Source organism: Muntiacus reevesi, chromosome 4 (assembly GCF_963930625.1).
Source record: "Muntiacus reevesi chromosome 4, mMunRee1.1, whole genome shotgun sequence".
NCBI lineage: Eukaryota > Metazoa > Chordata > Mammalia > Artiodactyla > Cervidae > Muntiacus > Muntiacus reevesi.
The window spans coordinates 92,575,897-92,597,268 of NC_089252.1; the positions used below are offsets into that span (position 1 = coordinate 92,575,897).

The 21,372-nt window shown below is 39.0% G+C and overlaps 1 protein-coding gene and 1 non-coding gene across 2 annotated transcripts in view; one reads left to right on the forward strand and one right to left on the reverse strand.

Moving 5' to 3' along the window:
* The window catches only part of SUCLG2 (succinate-CoA ligase GDP-forming subunit beta), a 264,516-nt gene that overhangs the window by 92,690 nt on the left and 150,454 nt on the right, over window positions 1–21,372 (forward strand). The gene's annotated exons all lie outside the window — the stretch shown is intronic.
* On the reverse strand, window positions 9,756–9,827 carry TRNAG-ACC (transfer RNA glycine (anticodon ACC)). Its single transcript has one exon. It is a non-coding gene; the product is annotated as a tRNA-Gly (tRNA).

A 21,372-nucleotide genomic window follows, 5' to 3' on the forward strand; every position in this document is an offset into this window, starting at 1 on the left:
AGACCTTCTGAGGCTCAGGCTCCTCCCACCAACTTTTGGCAAACTTTAACCAGTAAAAGAAAGGAGATGGAAGACCAAGGAAGCCTGCAGATAAATCCCTTGCTCTGCTTTTCTGCCCCGTCTCATCCCTTCCTCCTCCCGCATGGCCTATTCCCAGACACAGTGATACCTGTGGTCTCTCTGGAGACATCTATTCTCCATGGCCAGCCATCCAGCAGAAGCACTGGCCACCTTGGCAGCTGCCACTTTGGATTCCTTTCCTGCATGCCTAACTTGCTGCCCAGTTCTTCTCACCCTGGCTACCCTGATATTCTACCTTCAAATACAAAATTCACTTTGCATATGTTTTTAAAAATATGCTCTAGTTTTTTATTTTTATTTATTTTTTCTATTTTTTTTCCATTTATTAGTTGGAGGCTAATTACTTTACAATATTGTAGTGGTTTTTGTCATACATTGACATGAATCAACCATGGATTTACATGTATTCCCCATCCCGATCCCCCCTCCCACCTCCCTCTCCACCCGATTCCTCTGGGTCTTCCCAGTGCACCAGGCCTGAGCACTTGTCTCATGCATCCAGCCTGGGCTGGTGATCTGTTTCACCCTAGATAATATACATGTTTCGATACTGTTCTCTCGAAACATCCCACCCTCGCCTTCTCTCACAGAGTCCAAAAGTCTGTTCTGTACATCTGTGTCTCTTTCTGTTTTGTGTATAGGGTTATCGTTACCATCTTTCTAAATTCCATATATATGCTATATACTATATATACTGTATACTATATACTATATCCGTATATACTATATTGGTCTTTATCTTTCTGGATTACTTCACTCTGTATGATGGGCTCCAGTTTCATCCATTTCATTAGAACTGATTCAAATGAATTCTTTTTAATGGCTGAGTAATATTCCATGGTGTATATGTACCATAGCTTCCTTATCCATTCGTCTGCTGATGGGCATCTAGGTTGCTTCCATGTCCTGGCTATTATAAACAGTGCTGCGATGAACATTGGGGTGCACATGTCTCTTTCAGATCTGGATTCATCGGTGTGTATGCCCAGAAGTGGGACTGCTGGGTCATATGGCAGTTCTAATTCCAGTTTTTTAAGAAATCTCCACACTGTTTTCCATAGTGGCTGTGTTAGTTTGCATTCCCACCAACAGTGTAAGAGGGTTCCCTTTTCTCCACACCCTCTCCAGCATTTATTGCTTGTAGACTTTTGGATAGCAGCCATCCTGACTGACGTGTAATGGTACCTCATTGTGGTTTTGATTTGCATTTCTCTGATAATGAGTGATGTTGAGCATCTTTTCAAGTGTTTGTTAGCCATCTGTATGTCTTCTTTGGAGAAATGTCTGTTTAGTTCTTTGGCCCATTTTTTGATTGGGTCATTTATTTTTCTGGACTTGAGCTGCAGGAGTTGCTTGTATATTTTTGAGATTAATCCTTTGTCTGTTGCTTCATTTACTACTATTTTTTCCCAATCTGAGGGCTGTCTTTTCACCTTGCTTATAGTTTCCTTTGTTGCGCAAAAGCTTTGAAGTTTAATTAGGTCCCATTTGTTTATTTTTGCTCTTGTTTTTTAGAGAAGCCCATCTAAGATGTCTTGAAAGCATAAAATGCCACCATTATTTTGTGTAAATATTTATTGTTACTAGGTAATTTCTACAGACGCAAGCTCTTATTCTTGATGAGGTGACTCAATTTTTTACCTCTTGTGTACAAAAATAGCTTTTAAAATTATATATGCATGAAATTTATATTATGTGTGTTGATTGTATTATTGATTTTGTACTATTCATTACAAGTAGTGTATATTAATTGCATAAATAATTGTATAGCAATATATATATTAATCATCTTAATGAAAAGTAGACTTGTGATTTTGAAGTGGTGCAACCTAATAATGTTATTTTATGACTATATCAGAAAGAAAAGCACAAAGAGAAAGGAAGAGTAAAAAATAATAACCCACTGGTCTTTCCTTCCTCCATTCACTGTCACCAAGTTTTGTTCAGTTGGTTGATGATCTATTTATTTTTTTAAAAATCACATTTGATGGGTCATTCTCCTTTCCCTTCCTCCAGTTGTTCTTAAAATAAAGGACTACCTTTAATTTTGGCCTTTGGTTCTTTGGGAAAATGGAGATTTGATTCTATTACTTAAGGTAGAACAGAGAAAGTGTATGTAAAATATCTAGCATAATGGCTGGTTAGACTGTAATGTGGCTTGCCCTCTAGAGCAGAGCTGTGTCTGGCCACCCTGATTGCATAATTCTCTCTCTTCCCATTCCTGCTATTACTAGAAGGGAAAGATCCAGTCAAACCAGAAGCTTTGGTGCAGCTTCTTGCCTGTCAGATTTTTGCCCTGAGCATCAAAAGAAGTTATTTTAGGTATCATTGATTTTAATGCCGCCAGATTTTGAGTCTCTGCTCTATAATAATAATGTCTTTTAGTTAACATTTAGTAGCTATGAAAAGTTAATGTTGAAGTTAGATTTTCTTCTCACATGTCATTTATTTCCCATGTGTTCTTTTACTTAAACTCAATCTAACTTTGTCTAGGTCTTAATTCTACTTAAAATTAATAACCAAATTGTTCTGAGTCCTAATTCTTTTGTAATGAAGAGTATAACTTGTTCTTGTAAAAGTCTTTATTTTTGACGTTGGATATCTCAAAGTATACTACTTGTTTTATTTTTGTTTATGTTATGTTCAACATGGGCTCTTTTTCAACTGTTCTTTAATTTTCTCCAGTGTAAACTCTCTTGTTAACAGCTTATTTTTAGCACAAAGTGAACTTTACTCTTTACTGCTGTAGTTAACTTAATTCTTTACCATCCACCTGGGTTGGGTCACTCAGGTGACATCCATGGTGAGTTTTTGTCTCTTTTTAAAATCACTGTTACGGTATTGTTAATAAAAGTTCATTTGATCAATTTGGTTATTAATCCTTAGAATGGATTAAGTGTTTTCTGTCTTCTCAACCTGTATGCTGTACCCCCAACCCAGTTGGTATGAGATATTTATTTTTAGTTGGCAGGGAGAAGTAACTCTCAACTGAAATTCTCTAAAATCAACAGTTGGGAAAAATGAGACACTCAGTAAGGTTCTTTGAGAAGGTTTCTATTTTCCTTGAGGTAATCTCCATTGTACATAGCAGAGCAGTTTTCTCAAGCAGAGGATGTTCTTGACATTTTCCCAAACTGTCGCAACTCCTCAAGATTGCTCTGGGAATTTAAATGTGTTTATCTAAATCCATCTATTTACTATTTAAAGAGGAGAATGTTTCAACATACTTGTGAATGGGAAACACTTCTTAAAACTCTGTTCGATTCCAGAATCAGGAAAATTTCCTGTCTACCTTTTTTCTCTGAAAAATTTACAGATTATTTAGTAGTACACACCCACTCCAATATTATTGCCTGGGAAATCCTTGGAGCCTGACAGGCTATAGTCCACAGAGTTGCAAAGAGTCGAATATGACTGAGTGGCTGAATAACAACATGAAATACTTTGGTGTTTTGCTTTGTACAAACTGTATCCTAGCATAGTCTGTTTCTTCCTTCAAAGAGAGTCTCTGGGTTATGAATGAACAGTGTCTCTCTAAATTCAGTGAATCTGTCATGAAAACAAAACTTGATCTGTGATTTTGTTGAGTTTTGCTCTCTGCCATTCTGTTGATTGGTAAATAATCAGGTTATTTATAGTTAGGGTCACATCCACATACCACTTTGGTGTCAAAATAGCAAGGGAACACATTTTCCTTTTAATTATTCATTTATTCATTCTTCTGTGTGTTCCTCCATTTGCTTTTATACATCTATTTGGCCATCTTTACATTTGTTCTCTTATCCATCCAAAACATATGAGTTAACACATCCAGCATGCCAGGTGTGGTGTTAGGTTTTTGGGCTTGAGAGGGAGAAGTTATGCTTCTTGTCTGAGGAGTTCACTTTATCATAGAGGGTGGTGGGAGAGACAGAGCCAAAAGCAAACAAATGAAACCTTTTTAGTTCTCAGACATAACATGCACAGGTCTGTGCCCTTAATCATTTCAAGTATTGATCAATTTGTAATTTTCTGGGAGATTGTCTTATAGTAGGGAGTTGCTTAACTGTTGGTTGAATTTAACAGGTGCTTATGTTCAACTGACTGCCCATCAGTGTCATTATTGAATTGCTTGGTTTATTTTCTTTGTCATTGCTTCTAGAGTATTTCTCATGTGTGATATAAACTTTGTTTCTTGATATAAAATGGGCACCAGGAAAATCTACTATGTGTGATGGTAATGAAAGCAAAGAGAGGAAAAAAGGGTCATGGACAGAGAAGACAGATTTTACATAGAAAAATAATTTTTTGGCAGCTCATATTTATGACACCAAGAAGCCATCTATCTGTTCTGCAACAAATTAAGAAGAAGCTGATTTATAAACCTGATTTTCCCAGTGTTCTAGTCATTAAAATTTTTTTTAATGGTTTCATCATACAAGGAAGATTAAGTGACATAGAGTGAACATTAAACCAGTGCTTACTTTGGTCTAAAAACTTTGCTAAATTATTTTAATATATGACTTTATATCTTCTGTAAATAATTATAAGGGATAAACTGTAATCACTAATTTCATTTTACAAATTAGGAAATTGAGGGCCAAAGGCTTAGAAGTTTGCCCAATGTCAAATCATGGTGGTTTATATGGAATGGGCATTTGAACACTGACCCTTGGAATTTAGGTGCTGTCTCCTCACTATTTCTAGAATTGTCATCTCAGATCTGGGGTTTCATCCTGACACTCTCAAGGGTCTAAAGCAGGGGTTTTCAAAATTGAGACCATTGACACTTTGGATTGGGTAATCTTTTGTTGTGGGGGGGTGTTGCTGTGCTTTGTAAGATGTTTAGTAACATCCCTAGCCTCTACTCCTAGAATTTAGTAGCATCCCTAAGTTGAGACCACCAAAAATGTGTCCAGACATTGTCAGATATCCTCTGAGGGACAGAATCACCCTGAGTTCAGAACCACTGTAACTATTAGCTTACATTTTGCTGTGGTATATACTGAAGGAAATCATAATTAATGGTTTTGGGCACTTAGAAAAAATTGTTACTGCAGTGGTAATATCTGAAGCTTCATTTCTACCTGGAGTTAGCCAAAGTGCAGAATTAGAGGGTACAGTCTCCATGAGTGTCTTTAATTCTGACACCAACTTCCAAGTTTGAGGGTTTCCAGAAACTACTCTCAGATTTGTTGGTTTGCTAAGAGGACACACAGATCTCACTAAAAGGTGTTAGGCATACAGGGAAAGGATATGGATATAAAGCAGGCAAAGGAAGACATGAATAAAGCAGAGTTTGGGAAGGTTCCATACATGAAATTCCTTTGTCATTTCCCTATAGAGTCAGCACACACTACCATCCCAGCGTTAATGTGTGACATGACACAAAGTATTGCCAGTCCGTGATGATGGCTTCAGTTTGGTGGTCAGCGTTTTTATTGAAGCTCTGTTGTGTAGGCTTAATTAAGTAGTTGTGTGGTTGCCCGTATGATTGGTCTCAGCCTCTGTGTGACTCAAATCTCCCACACTGAATCATATTGTTGGTTTTTCCTGGCATGGCCAGCCCTTACCCTAAGACAATCCTAACAACCCGCCTCCTGAACAGAGACACTCCATCAGATATGACATAGATTACTTCCTGGAAGCTGAAGACAAAACACAGACCACTCTTTGGGTAAAGCCAAACTGAACAACACAACCCCTGAGAAAATGATGGCATGTACTCTTGTTGTCGGAGGGCATGTATTCTCAGCCAGGAGCAATTTTCGGATGGAATAAATGGCAGGTATTTTGGTTTAGTAGGTCTGCCACAATAAAATGCTGTTGACTGGGTGGCTTAAAGAAAAGCAGTTTATTTTTCATGATTTTGGAGGCTGGAAATGTAAGTAAGAGTGAAGTGTTGACAAGGTTGATTTCATTCTGAGGCTTCTCTCTGAAGCTTACAGGTCACCTTCTTACTATATTCTCGCGCAGTCTTGTCTCTGTGCCCACCCATCCATGGTGTCTCCTTTTTATAAGGATACTAATTGTAATGAATTAGGGCTCTACTCTCATGGCTTCATTTTAACTTAATCACCTCTTGAAAGGCCTTATTTCTAAAACAGTTATTTTCTGTGGGACTGAGGTTGGGACTTTAGCGTATAAATTTTGCCAGGGACACAATTCAGCCTCTGACTTTCTGTCCTCTAGTCTTCCACATCCCCAAATTCATGGCCTTCTTTTATGTAAAAGATACATCCCATCAACCCCAAATGTATCATTCTAACATAAACTCTAAGACCAAGAGTTCATTTAAGTATCTGTATCAGCCATGAGTGAGACTCTTCAGTATGATTTATCTTGAGGCAAAATTCCTGACTATGAACCTTTGAAACCAGGCAAGTTATCTTCTTCCAAAACACTATGGTAGGACAGGCATAGGCTAGAAGTTCCCATTCCAAAGGGAGAAGTTGGGATGAAGAAAGGGATCATGGGTTCCAATCAGATTCAAAACCTAACAGGGCAAATTCTGTTAGATTTTAATGGTCAAGAATAATCTTCCTTGTTTTGATGATGCCCTGTCCTCTGAGCCCACTCGAGTGGCAACCCTGCCTTCTGAATTTACGGGGGCAGCCTTGTTGCTCTCTCATTGATGGGCAACAGCTTTGCCCCCACAACTCCTGGCTAAAGTAAATATGATTAGATATGAAAAATACTGAGTTTTCTTTGATGCTTATATGCTTAAAAGCTGCAGTCAAGATGGGTAGGTAGGCATCTTAATAGACAGTTGTAACAAATTAATAGGAAGTTCCATGAGCACCAGAGAGATTTTGTATTAAGAGTTAAAAAATTCTCATCTAGGATATCCTTAGGAATATTTTGAGATTTTTATTAACCTCATTTCTTAAATGATTCAACTAATGAATCATGAAAGGAGAGAATTAATGCATTTGCTTTAGTAACTTTGATAATTTCTGGATCCCATGTAGGTTTAGGGATCATAATTGGAAAAATTTGACAGTCTGGTCATCATTCCTAAATATGCTTCTAATATAATTTTAGCTTCCATAATCTTTGTTCAGATTTAGAAATGTTTTCCCTAAATAGGTCTAAGTTTGATCTGAGTGCTTTCAGTATTTATTTTTAAAAGCTTGCTGCTCTTGGAAGAAAGAGGCCAGATAATTTTAAGGATTCACACTTTGCATTCAGAAAATATTTGTGATATTTCCTTAAAAAAGAAGTCACTTGTCCTTTCAAAAACTTACCCATGGATGTTTATAGCACCTTATTCATAATTGCCAAAACTTGGGAGCAGCCAGGGTATTCTTCAGTAGATGAATGGATAAATAAACTGTAGAATATTCAGACAGCAGAATATTTTTTAGCCCTAAAAGGAAATGAGCTATTAAGCCATGAAAAGACATGGAGGAAACTTAAATGCATAATACTAAATAGAAGAAGTCAGTCTGAAAAGGCTATATACTATGTGACTCCAACTGTATGACATTATGGGAAAGGCACAATTTTTGAAACAAAAGATTAGTGGTTGCCAGCATCTAGCAGGGAGGAAAACATGATCAGATGGAATACAAAGGATTTTTTAGGGTAATGAAACTATTTTGTATGATAGTATGATGATGGAAACATTTGTCCGAATCCACAGGATATATCCAACACCAACAATAAACTCTAATGTAAACTATGGACTTGGGGTGATTATGATGTTTCTCTTGATTGGGTTCATCAGTTGGTAGGGTATATCAGTTTTAACAAAGGTAGTAGTACTCTGGTTGGGGAATGTTGATAACACTGAGGCTGTGTACGTGTAAGGACAGGACGTATATGGGAAATCTCTGTACCTTCTGGTCAGTTTTACTGTGAACCTAAAACTGCTCTAAAAAAATAAAATATAGTTAAAAAAAGAGAGAGAAGAGAAAGAAGTCACTTAAGCTTTCTGTAAGACCAAAATGTTTTCCTTACATTTCCTCACATTTTCTCTCATTTGCCTCTTTTTTTGTGGCTGTGGAATCTCAGGCTTACATTAGGAGCAAAGAATCATATTGATTTTTAGACTTTATTTTTCATTCTTTACTACTTTAAATTTTATTTGATTTTCCTTCAGAGTTGTAGCTGGCTGTGTTCCACCATTTGTTGGAAAACTGCGTCCCACCCTTTTTTCTCGTTTGAGGGATCCCTTTGGATTCTCCTTAATCTGTTGCCTTTGTGTTAACATGAATACCATTTTCTTTAACATATTTAAGCCCAGCAGTGATTTTTTTTCCCTCAAGTTAAAAAATGTTCAGAGACAGATGCAGGTTCTTTTTTGGCCATAGTCTCCATCTCAGGTACAATAGTCACGGAAGGCTGACCTCTAAGGTGCCCATGCTTTACGTTTTGATGGAGTTTCATTTGTGCCAACTATTCTTGAGAGAGCTAATCAACACTCGTCTTTCTTCTGTGCTGAGGCGGCTAGTCGTGTTGTCATTATCATCTTTTCATTTCTCCCTTTCACTTTTTGGTGTTAAGTCAATTGAGTTAACTTTCCCGAGGAATAGTTTCTGAAAGCATGTTCTCAAGAACAGAAAGACAGATTTTCTTTGTGTATAAATAAAGAAGATGGTTTATGCTAGGGGAATAAAGAATCTTTTAATAAGACATTGCCCCTCCCCTACTTTGGTTCAACTGGGAAAAAATCAATTTTAGGTTCTTCAAGTGCAAAGAAAGATCAAAAGAAAAAACTGACAGTCTCAACAGAGGGCAAGCTGGGATGCTGCATTTGGGTCCCATCTCTCTTGGTGGACTTTAAGTGAACTCTTTCCAAATGGAATAAATTAAAAAGAGACTAGAATTTCCTTCTCTGGGAGTGGGAATAAAGAGTGATATGAACCCAAAGATTGTCAAAATGTTTTTGGATTACTCTTTCAGTCTTGACACTCTTAACAAAAGAAGCATAGTTCTGTCTTAGTTAAATGCAGTACTACCTTATATTTAAAAGTATAATTTCATTGATATTTCTTCCTCCTATCCAAAAGATGTTAAATATATTGTAGCTATGCGGCATTAAAAATGAAGAATGTAAGAAATTCATAATTATAAATGTAACCATTAATCTTTAAAATCCTAGATAATTGTATCTTTCAAATTTCTTAAAAATTCATTGTATTTGCTATGAAGAGAATCATAGTGGCTCATTTGTATATGTGTTTTTAATGAATACAATTCAATTAAAAGTAGAAAAAGTATAATAGTGAATGATTGTGGAAAAAATGTTACTTTGCAGAAATCTAGTATAATTATCTGTTAGGGACATGCACTTTTTAATTTAAAAAAGTACATTATTTTCAGAATTTCTATAAGTAATGCTTGGTCCTGGTAGAAAAAATTTGAAACCAGAGAGAATTATGAGGAAGGAAGTAGGACTTAACTTATTTTTCTTGTGCACTGAGAGATAATAATTTAGTTGGCCTTTTTTGTTTTTCTGTATGCAAGTATGTACATATAGTAACTATTTTCATATAGCCTTGTTTCAGAAAATTTGATCATAGTTTATGTAAATTGTAGTCTGTATATTAACATGAAAGTGAAAGTGAAGTCGCTCAGCCGTGTCCGACTCTCTGTGACCCCGTGAACTGTAGCCTACCACACTCCTTCGTCCATGGGATTTTCCAGGCAAGAGTACTAGAGTGGGTTGCCATTTCCTTCTCCAGAGGATCTTCCCTAACCAGGGTTTGAACCTGGGTCTCCCACATGGTAGGCAGATGCTTTACCATCTGAGCCACCAGGGAAGTCCTGTATATTAACATGGTATACGATAAATGCCTCTTAAAACAGTTTCCCCGAATGTAATTATAATAATTATAATAAAGTCCATCAGTTGATGAATTAGAATTTTTTAAACCATTTTCCTCCTGTAGCATTTCCAGATTGATTTCTCTAAATTGACTCTCAATTTACAGTCTGAGGGGTAAAGACATGACTTTATAAGGTCAGGGAACATTGGAATGTTCACCATTTTCAGAGAATCAAAGAATTCATTAAAGAGGCTCATCAGCTGCTTGACGCTGGAGCATCTCCCTACAAATGCTTGTTTTAAGTTGGAAATCTTGTCGTGCGTGGACAGGTGTATGGTTCCTTCTAGCAGGCTGTTCTCTCTCTGACTGAAGGAGCCAAGGTTGTCACCACAGTAATTGGAATAGAGTACACCTCAGTAAAGCAAAGATAAGAGAAAGGAATGGTTTTCAGATATGATCGACAGCTGAGATGGACACAAATTTTTCAGCATTTCCGGTTTAAGCAGTGAATATGCTTTGTGGAACCATGGAGAACATTGAGTGACAGCTGCCTTGTAGGGTTTCATTCACCCTCTGTCACACGTGCATTCAGCAGCCCTGTATTGAGTGACTGAAGCATGCCAGGCACTGGGGAAGGTTCTGGTGACACACCACGAATGAAGCATAGTGTCTGCACCCAAGGAGCTCCCAGGTTACAGAAGGTGATATAACTTTAGTACAGTGAGATAAGTCCATAGTAGAAGTATGGATAAGTTATTGTAGGAAGGTGGAGGATTACAAACCTTAACTATCAATTGGAAAGACTTCTCTGGGGGAGTGGGATTTCTTATGCTGATGAATTATGAGAGGTATTTTTTTGTATACCGGTCTTAAATGGTTTGAACTTGAGCCAGTGACCAGTGATACATGTCATATTTTTAGAAACATGGCGCATTTGTATTTTAATGACTATTAAAAAGAAAACTATACTATATTCAGTAGAATTTTTATTGCTAACTCTTCATAAAATCAGGAATTATTAAAGAATGTCTATGTCTTTATCAAATAGTTTGTGAAATTATTTGTGGAATGAACCACCCCCCACCATTGGAGTTAGGACATGAGCCCAGTGAAAGCGAGGACCTTGTTTATTATATTTACTTCACTATCCCCAGCACCCAGCATAGTGCCTGGCACATAACAAATATTTAATAAGGCAGTAATGTCACTTTCTATTTAAGATAATTTTGACTGATTCCATTAGGTTCCATTATTTTGATTTTCCTAGGCCACAGTTTGAAAATCTAATGCATGTTCATTATTTTAAAAAAAAAATCCTGTGGGAAGAAGTACTATAATGCAAGGTATAGTTTACAAAGGAAAAATGTTCCTCTAAGGTTACAAATAGCAGTATGTGTTTCTGTCAATGATTATTTTTTTAAAAGTTGTTACACTTTCCTACTGGAGTACCAAGATTTCAAGCTCTGACTGTTCTGTGCAGATTCTGAACCTGATAGTTGAGACAGAAATGTAAAGGACCCACAAGAGAAGATTTCATTTAGGAACTGCTATTCATTATGGTGAATATAGAGTTTATGACTGTGGTGGTTGGTTTCTTCCCAGTTTCACTAATATAACCTGCCATGCCAACTTACTCCTTCCTTATTTTGGCAAACTTCTTTGTAGGTTGCAGAAACTCTAAATCAAGTTCCAATATGAAATATATACTGGAGTGAATGCTAGCAGAAAATAAAAAAAACAACCCAGTGAGCCCTTTAAATCAACTCAACATGGTGTCTATGCTGGAATCTCAACCTTCAGATATAATGTTCCAAGGAGAAGAAATCTGTCCAGAGACTGATGCTGGCAGTGTGCTCTGTTTACACAAAGGAAAAACATGTGAGGTTGGTCAGATTACATTGCCATTACAGATATGCTGTTTTTCTAGTAGGAAATATATTTATAATCTTAAAGTTTTCACCTTCTTATTCTTCCCTTTATCCCTTCACACATAAGAAAACTTCAGGGACAACTAGTACTTTTCTGTCAGCTCTCTCCACCATGACCCATCCGTCTTGGGTGGCCCCACATGGCATGGCTTAGTTTCATTGAGTTAGACAAGACCATGGTCCATGTGATCAGATGGCTGGTTTTCTGTGATTATGGTTTCAGTGTTTCTGCCCTCTGATGCCCTCTCACAGCACCTACCGTATTACTTGGGTTTCTCTTACCTTGGCCATGGGGTGTCTCTTTACAGCTGCTCCAGCAAAGCCCAGCCGCTATTCCTTACCTTGGATGAGTGGTATCTCCTCAGAGCCGCCCCTCCTGACCTTGAACGTGGAGTAGCTTCTCTCGGCCCTCCTCCGCCTGGAGTAGCTGCCGCTCCTTAGATGTGGGGTTGCTCCTCTCGGCTGCCACCCCTGGCCATTATATCTACTACTGTGGGCAGGAGTCCCTTAGAAGAAATGGAGTAGCCATCATGGTCAATAAAGAGTCCAAAATGCAGTATTTGGGTGCAATCTCAAAAATGACAGAATGATCTCTGTTCATTTCCAAAGCAAACCATTCAGTATCACGGTAATCCAAGCCTATGCCCCAACCAGTAACACTGAAGAAGCTGAAGTTGAATGGTTCTATGAAGACCTACAAGACCTTTTAGAACTAACACCCAACAAATATGTCCTTTTCATTATAGAGGACTGGAATGCAAAAGTAGGAAGTCAAGAAACACCTGGAGTAACAGGCAAATTTGATCTTGGAGTACGGAATGAAGCAAGGCAAAGGCTAATAGAGTGCCAAGAGAATGCACTGGTCATAGCAAACACCCTCTTCCAACAACACAAGAGAAGACTCTACACATGGACATCACCAGGTGGTCAACACCGCGAATCAGATTGATTATATTCTTTGCAGCCAAAGATGGAAAAAAGCTCTATACAGTCAGCAAAAGCAAGACTGGGAGCTGACTGTGCCTCAGATCATGAACTCCTTATTGCCAAATTCAGACTTAAACTGAAGAAAGTAGGGAAGACCACTAGACCATTCAGGTATGACCTAATCAAATCCCTTGTGACTATATAGTGGAAGTGAGAAATAGATTTAAGAGACTAGATCTGATAGACAGAGTGCCTGATGAACTATGGATGCAGGTTCATGACATTGTACAGGAGACAGGGATCAAGACCATCCCCATGGAAAAGAAATGCAAAAGGCAAAATGGTTGTCTGTGGATGCCTTACAAATAGCTGTGAAAAGAAGAGAAGCAAAAAGGAAAGGAGAAAAGGAAAGATATTCCCATCTGAATGCAGAGTTCCAAAGAATAGCCAGGAGAGATAAGAAAGCCTTTCTCAGCGATCAATGCAAAGAAATAGAGGAAAACAACAGAATGGGAAAGACTAGAGATCTCTTCAAGAAAATTAGAGATACCAAGGGAACATTTCATGCAAAGATGGGTTCGATAAAGGACAGAAATGGTATGGACCTAACAGAAGCAGAAGATGTTAAGAAGAGGTGGCAAGGATACACAGAAGAACTGTACAAAAAAGATCTTCATGACCCAGATAATCACGATGGTGTGATCACTCACACTCACCTAGAGCCAGACATCCTGGAATGTGAAGTCAAGTGGGCCTTAGGAAGCATCACTACGAACAAAGCTAGTGGAGGTGATGGAATTCCAGTTGAGCTCTTTCAAATCCTGAAAGATGATGCTGTGAAAGTGCTGCACTCAATATGCCAGCAAATTTGGAAAACTCAGCAGTGGCTACAGGACTGGAAAAGGTCAGTTTTCATTCCAATCCTAAAGAAAGGCAATGCCAAAGAATGCTCAAACTATGACACAACTGCACACATTTCACAGAATAGTAAAGTGATACTGAAAAGTCTCCAAGCTAGGCTTCAGCAATACATGAACTGTGAAATTCCATCTGTTCAAGCTGGTTTTAGAAAAGGCAGAGGAACCAGAGATCAAATTACCAACATCTGCTGGATCATTGAAAAAGCAAGAGAGTTCCAGAAAAACATAATTTCTGCTTTATTGACTATGCCAAAGCCTTTGACTGTGTGGATCACAATTAACTGTGTAAAATTCTGAAAGAGATGGGCATACCAGACCATCTGACTTGCCTCTTGAGAAACCTGTATGCAGGTCAGGAAGCAACAGTTAGAACTGGACATGGAACAACAGACTGGTTCCAGATAGGAAAAGGAGTACGTCAAGGCTGTATATTGTCACCCTGCTTATTTAACTTATATGCAGAGTACATCATAAGAAATGCTGGGCTGGAAGAAACACAAACTGGAATCAAGATTGCCGGGAGAAATATCAATAATCTCAGATATGCAGATGACACCACCCTTATGGCAGAAAGTGAAGAGGAACTAAAAAGCCTCTTGATGAAAGTGAAAGAGGAGAGTGAAAAAGTTGGCTTAAAGCTCAACATTCAGAAAACTAAGATCATGGCATCTTGTCCCATCACTTCATGGTAAATAGATGGGGAAACAGTGGAAATAGTGACTGACTTTATTTTTGGGGGCTCCAAAATCACTGCAGATGGTGATTGCAGCCATGAAATTAAAAGACACTTACTCCTTGGAAGGAAAGTTATGACCAACCTAGATAGCATATTAGAAAGCAGAGACGTTACTTTGCCAACAAAGGTTCGTCTAGTCAAGGCTATGGTTTTTCCAGTGGTCATGTGTGGATGTGAGAGTTGGACTGTGAAGAAAGCTGAGTGCCGAAAAATTGATGCTTTTGAACTGTGGTGTTGGAGAAGACTCTTGAGAGTCCCTTGGACTGCTAGGATGTCCAGTCAGTCCATCCTAAAGGAGATCAGTTCTGGGTGTTCATTGGAACGACTGATGCTGAAGCTCAACTTCCAGTACTTTGGGCACCTGATGTGAAGAGCTGACACATTGTAAAAGACCCTGATGCTGGGAGGGATTGGGGGCAGGAGGAGAAGGGAATGACAGCATGAGATGGCTGGATGGCATCACCGACTCAATGGACATGAGTTTGAGTAAACTCCGGGAGTTTGTGATGGACAGGGCGGCCTGGCGTGCTGCGATTCATGGGGTCACAAAGAATTGGACAGGACTGAGCGACTGAACTGAACTGAAGTACTTTTCTAGCATCTGCTAGTATTTGAAAATGCGGGTTGTGAAGGTACTTCTGCCAGGCCTGGTCAGCCTGAAAGTTAGAGTATTACACATTCTGTTCTGCACTTTGCCATTTTTCCTGGAACAATCTTCTGCCTTGAGGATCATTATGTAAGGAGCTTCTTTATTCCTTTCTGCCAGTTTGTAGTATTCCAGTTCGTGGGAGGACCACTTTTACTAAACCACGCGTCTTAGCCTAATGAGAGTAATATTCACAGCAGTAGCAGGAGCCACCACCTGCTGAGCACTTAGTTTGTGCCAGGTCTTGTCTTGGAACATTGAAACAGTTTATAAAAGTCAGTTGGTTTTCCTTTTTTGTTTTTGACCAGTGGCTGGGCATGAGAGATGCTATTAATATGTTCCCTACCAGGAGTTGATCCTGTGTTCCCTACAGTGGAAGTGTGGGTTCTCAACTGTGGACCACCATGGAATTCCCAACTCAGAACATTTTAATTCTTCAGCCACCTTATAAGGTGAAAGATATTGCCTTCATCTTACAAGCAAGGAAATTGATGTTGAAAACATTTGTGTAATTTGCTATGCTCTTGACCATTAGTATCGTACTGCTTCCTTTTTACATGTAATTGAGGTACTTGGGTTCCTTGGGTGCACTTTAAAGGACAAGCATGGAGGAAAATCTCCAGTACTGAAGATTATGCAGCGAGGTGTTTACAGTGAAAATGTCTGTGCTCTGCTCATCAGCTGAAAGGGAGGGTACTGAAGGGATAGGGTGGATTTAATGAGCAATGGCTTCTCATCCTCTTACTCACATGTTCTTCTTACCACAGAAAATGAAAAGGGCAATGGAGGCAGGGAGTAGGAACAGGACTAAAACCTTGGTGGAAACCACATGTTGGTCTCACCGAGTCCTGAGGCCTAACTGTGATCTGAGTCTCCTGGATGACTGATAAATAGGGTGTGTGTGTGTGTGTGTGTGTGTGTGTGTGTGTGTGATCTGAGTCTCCTGGATGACTGATAAATAGGGTGTGTGTGTGATAAATAGGGTGTGTGTGTGTGTGTGTGTGTGTGTGTGTGTGTGTGTGTGATCTGAGTCTCCTGGATGACTGATAAATAGGGTGTGTGTGTGTGTGTGTCCTGGATGACTGATAAATAGGGTGTGTGTGTGTGTGTGTGTGTGTGTGTGTGTGTGTGTCCTGGATGACTGATAAATAGGGTGTGTGTGTGTGTGTGTGTGTGTCCTGGATGACTGATAAATAGGGTGTGTGTGTGTGTGTGTGTGTGTGTGTGTGTGAGTGAGTGTGAGTCTCCTGGATGACTGGAAAATAGGGGATGGATGTGTGTGTGTGTGTGCGTGTGTGTGAGTCTCCTGGGTGACTGATAAATACGGTGTGTTTGTGTGTGTGTATAACTGATAAATAGTGTGTGTATACACTCAGTCGTGTCCAACTCTTTGCAACCCCATGGACTGTCGCCTGCCAGGCTCCTCTGTCCATGTAATTTTCCAGGCAAGGATACTGGAAAGGGTTGCCGTTTTGTACTCCAGAGGATCTTCCCCACGAGGGGTTGAACCCAAGTCCCTCTTGTGTCTCTTGCATTGGAAGGCGGATTCTGTACCTTTGCACCACCTGGGAAGCCCAATAATTAGAGGAGTGACCTTCAAAAAGTGGAAAAATCGAGTTTTGGAACCCTTATAATGTGATAAGAGACTATCAACCACTGGGTTTATTTGCCCAAGTATGTATCGTGTGTATTTGTCTGCATTTTAAATGATAAAAAGAGGAGTATAGAAACCCAGGATGCACATGATAAACATAGTTATTCTCTAAGAATTTCTTGAGTTGTTTTCATGGAAGTGGTGGGAATAGAGTAGAAAAAAAAGGGAAGCAGAGGAAATGACAGATCATTGAATATTGAAGGGGGAGGTGTTTGATCAAATTTGTTTTTTTTTAATATTTATTTTTGCTTGAATATGAAGATACACTTAATCTGTCAAACTCATTTTGGTTTATATGGTTAGCAGAGCAGGTTGGGTGCTGCACCTGTTAAGCTTTGTGCTATTTTTTTTGTTGGCCAACAAGAGTTTTGAAAAATAGTTGTCAAGAACTTAATATTTGCTTAGTGTGAAATACCACATAAAATATTGTCTTAACATTGACAGGGTTTAAACTGAAATTAATGCAAGGAAACAAAATATACCAAGGAACTGGCTTCATCTTGTTGGTGTTCATCAGTGTCCACAAGCAGGCAGGTGAATGACAGTTGTGTTTAGTGGTTATTAACTTCTTATAACAAAAAATAAAAGGCATGGTGCTTATTATTTTTGCTCATTATATTTGTAGGAGACGTTAAAAAAAGATGCAAATAGCCTCTGGGAATAAGACAAGCTGAATATTATACTAAATGACTGAGAAGGTTGTATCATTCCTTGTAGGAAAGAAAAAAAAGGTTAGCTATCAAAGAGAATTTTAAAAATATTCTCCAAGCATCTGGCAGGGTCAGAAGCCTCCCATCCTAGATGAGCAAAGTATACAACTGTGTTAATATTAATTTGCTGATTTTATGTTTGTGGTGCTGTTTTTATATTCACTCCAGGAGCTTAGCTGAGGGCGGAAGGGAAAAAAGTGGGGCCAGGTGGGGGAAACTGCCTTTTCTAATATTAATAGTTATCACTGCCACCTAGGACATCTCAAGGCTGTTCACAAAGACTGGAATATGGAGGTTTTGCTATTTAGTAACTCGAAAGAAGAGAAGAGTTTGTTATTCCAGGGACGTGAGAAGAGAGCTGGGCATGACAATTCAGGAATGTTGGGGTTACTGAGAAGAGATGCTGGAAAGTCACTGGGGGTTATCCTTTAGTGGTGGAGGCTGGCTTACTCTCGGGGGTGAAGGTGGTGATGAGAAGTGTGGGGGCCTAGTGCAGTCACATGCATTGCCCTCACATATAACTAGGAGGAGGATGCTGTTATGACAAAGTTGTTCTCACATAAAAATTTGATGAGTTTAGAGTCAAAAATAGTGAAAGACTAATAAAATTGAGGATTTTTGTTTTCTGTCACAGTGTTTATCTTCAACAGTCTTGCTGTGTTTTGCTTTATGTTTTAACCTCCCAGCTGACGATTCTGCCAAATTTGGACCCTTAGGAATTGACAAAGTTATACCCTATGCTAAGTATAAAAGGGCCATCCCCTTAGTTTCCAGAGGGATCATTTCTTTCCCCAGCCCTCCTCAGCCTAGAACAATTATTTTCACTGCTTGAAAAAAATCACCTGCTTTCAGTGGGACTGTGTATTCTCCTCCTGGCTTGGGCAGATGGCAGCGTTGTTTCAGACATCACCTTTTAGAAATGGGTCAGTAGAAAAGTTCTACTACCAGAAATCTCTTGTTTCAAAAGGAAACAGTTCTTTCAGCCCAGCTCACTGATGTGAAATGGACAGCCCAGCACTTTCTCACAGCTTCCGTGAGACACTGCACCAGGGGAAGAGCAGTGAGGAAGCAAACAGGCAGAAAGCCAGGCGGGACCTCAGCCCTCACCTAGCCACTGCCAAGCTAGAAGCTGAAATGTCGGGACATAATTGTGGAAAGTGGGGCATCTTCTTTCTAGAGAGCTACAGATGCTGTTGCAGTTTCAATTTTCTCTGTGGCATTTAGACCGTATGATTTTCTTTTTTTTTTTTAGTGTCAAAGAATAGAAAATTAGTTTTAATTGTTACTTATGAGGCACCATATGGCTACTCTATAATTCTGGCTTCCCATGGAGCTGCATGTGCATATGGAAAATGAAATTAATTGGAAATCACACCCTGAAATCTATTATTAAGTTAATATAGCTAACAGCTTGTGGGGTGTCCTCATACTCAGCATGATGTAATTGCACATAACAACAAGTAACGATAAACTCATAGAGGAGACCAGGAGGGATAAACAGAGGTCAAAGGGACAGCCTTTGGAAAGGAATGGCATCAATAATGGATGCTGCAGCAAACATCTTGGTTCCTCACTGTCCACAAACCCAGGGTACAAGGAAGCAGTTTAATTATATTCAAATGAATTAATCAGCAATCTTGTGAATTTCACAGCCAAGGGACTTATTTTTATCTTGCCAGCTAGTGTTTTAGTGACTAAGGTCACTCTTGGTAGAATTAGTGATGGTTGTTGAAGTCAAAAGTTCCCAAATTTACCTGTGTATCAGAATCCACTGAAAAACTGTTAAATGAACTCTGGGTCTGATTCTTGGGATTTTGATTAGTTAGTTCTGGATTTCTGATTTAAGATTGCCATAAGTATTCTGATATACCTCAGACATAGGCCTTGGAAACCACTTACTGAAGTGATAAGCCATCACACATGGCTTGATATATATAAATGATGAAGCCCATAGTTATCATGCGTTCAGTTTCCCTATTTGGTTCCTAACTTTAGAACACAGTAAAATAAGTAAAAACATAACCTGAGATTCGGTACTTCATTTGGAGACCTAGAAATGGTGAGCAATTTTTTATCATAGGTGTTTTTTTTTTTATTAGTTTACATTGTCCTTCCCAAGCCTGTGGACTCAGTGAGGGCACTGTTATTTTAGTCATCTTGATGTTCAAGGCTCAGAGTGGTACGAATTCAGAATATGTTTATGGACTGTGAATTTGAATGTGGAAAGAGGCAAAGTGTTCATTTTTAGAATTAATAGCTGCATGCTTTCTTCATAATAAACATTGGACACAATTGCTATTCATCATAAACTGACATGAACAGATGTTATAAATGACAGCACAGTTTGTGATATTAGTATTTAAGTGCCCAGCCTTCTTTAGGTCATTGAGGAGAGAATCTGTAGATTTGAAACTAGGAATTATGTTTTCTTCCATTGTCTTTATTTTTTTTTCTGTAAGTGCTAGGTCTGCAAACCTAAGTTACATTGATACGAGCAGTATCTAGAATTCTAGTTGAGAGACTCATTGATTAGACTTTCTGGAAAAATACAAAGTCCAGGTAGGTCGTTTGTGCTCGTGGTGGATCTCTGTGCTTGTTGTACAGGTCCACCAAGGCTGTAGCTCTGAAAACTTGCTCTCCCTTCTGTTTTGTCATCTATATTTTGTGCTGTCACATGCTCCCCACCTTGCCTGAGTTGTTCTCCAGTTTTCTTGGCGTGTTGCTTCCATTCTTCTGCTCCTGCTCAGTTTCTGCCTCAGAGCAGATTTGTGTCAGGAAGCTCTTTGCTGTGCAGATACTATGATGTTGAAAACACCTTTTCATCTGCCTGAAAATGTTATTGCCTGTGGTAACCGTGACCGGTTTGGAAATAAGGTGGGTTGGAATCTTACTGATGAACCAGAGGAAAAGGTATGATGTTGCTAAAGCAAACAGCTAGAGCACGACCATGGGAAGAAGGATTATGACTGTAGAGCTGAACAGAGACAAGGAGGGTATGCAGATACAGCAGCCTGATGTGAAGCCTGACCAACAGGGACCGCTAGCTGTCTCTCACTGTCAGGATTCTCCTTCCTGAACAACAGACCTTGAGGTTGTTTTTTTTTTTTTTTTTTAATACAGTATTTTGAAATAATTTCAAACTTGTGGCGAATTCTAACTCCCATATGCTTTCACCCCAGTTCACCGACTGTTAACATTTGAGAGCAAGTTGCAGACACAATGCCTCTTCACACTAAACATTTTAGTGTGTACTTCCCATATCATCACCATTCCACCCGCCAAATCAGGAAGTCCCGGTTATTTTTAGTAGAGGTGGTATTTGAAAACCACTTGGCATGTGGCTGTACTCATTATTATTGAGGTGTCATTGCTTTTAGGTCATCTTAAGAGACAATTGACTACATATATGCACATACACATATGTGTGCATGTACACATGTACAAATATATAGATATGTAAAATTATATATTCATTCTGCTCTATATGCTACACACATTTACAAACACTCATATATCAATAACCATTTCTTTGTCTGTGTATGTTACAAAAAACCTTGTGTTTATGTCAGTAATTCTAATCCAAACCTTGAATCTTTCTAGCCTCCCCTTTCCATATTTGGAAATACCCTTCTTCAACAGAGAGAAATGTGGCTCTCATTATCTTTAATTATATTTAATATAATTAATATAATTAAATAAAAATATTTAATTCAATTATAAATTTGTGTCCACAGTTGATTGTAACCTATGGATATGACCGGATGGAACTCTACTGTCTGAGCACTGCCTGCCACCTTCCGATGTCTTTATAGTCCTGGGGTGCTGTCAGGTATCCTGTTGACCTGTCTGTTTGAGGCATCTCTTCCCCTCCTTCAGTAACTATTCTCATGCTCCAGCAGGGGTGTGCCAGTACCTTCCTGACAGTCCTCTTCTCCCCTCAGCGCCCCTTGTTTTCGGGTACGTGGGGGCTATTAGTGTTTCACTAATAAGCACATGGCTACCTGGAGCAGAGACCGTG